The sequence below is a fragment of the Penaeus japonicus genome, unplaced genomic scaffold (assembly GCF_977035675.1).
Source record: "Penaeus japonicus unplaced genomic scaffold, GWHDUDI00000001_assembly GWHDUDI00000027, whole genome shotgun sequence".
In the NCBI taxonomy this organism is placed as follows: Eukaryota; Metazoa; Arthropoda; class Malacostraca; order Decapoda; family Penaeidae; genus Penaeus; species Penaeus japonicus.
Window position 1 is genome coordinate 28,479,122 of NW_028234429.1, and position 430 is coordinate 28,479,551.

The window sequence follows — 430 nt, forward strand, 5'->3', positions numbered from 1 at the left end:
CCTCCTCCTCCTCCTCCTCCTCCTCCTCCTCCTCCTCCTCCTCCTCCTCCTCCTCCTCCTCCTCCTCCTCCTCCTCCTCCTCCTCCTCCTCCTCCTCCTCCTCCTCCTCCTCCTCCTCCTCCTCCTCCTCCTCCTCCTCCTCCTCCTCCTCCTCCTCCTCCTCCTCCTCCTCCTCCTCCTCCTCCTCCTCCTCCTCCTCCTCCTCCTCCTCCTCCTCCTCCTCCTCCTCCTCCTCCTCCTCCTCCTCCTCCTCCTCCTCCTCCTCCTCCTCCTCCTCCTCCTCCTCCTCCTCCTCCTCCTCCTCCTCCTCCTCCTCCTCCTCCTCCTCCTCCTCCTCCTCCTCCTCCTCCTCCTCCTCCTCCTCCTCCTCCTCCTCCTCCTCCTCCTCCTCCTCCTCCTCCTCCTCCTCCTCCTCCTCCTCCTCCTCCTC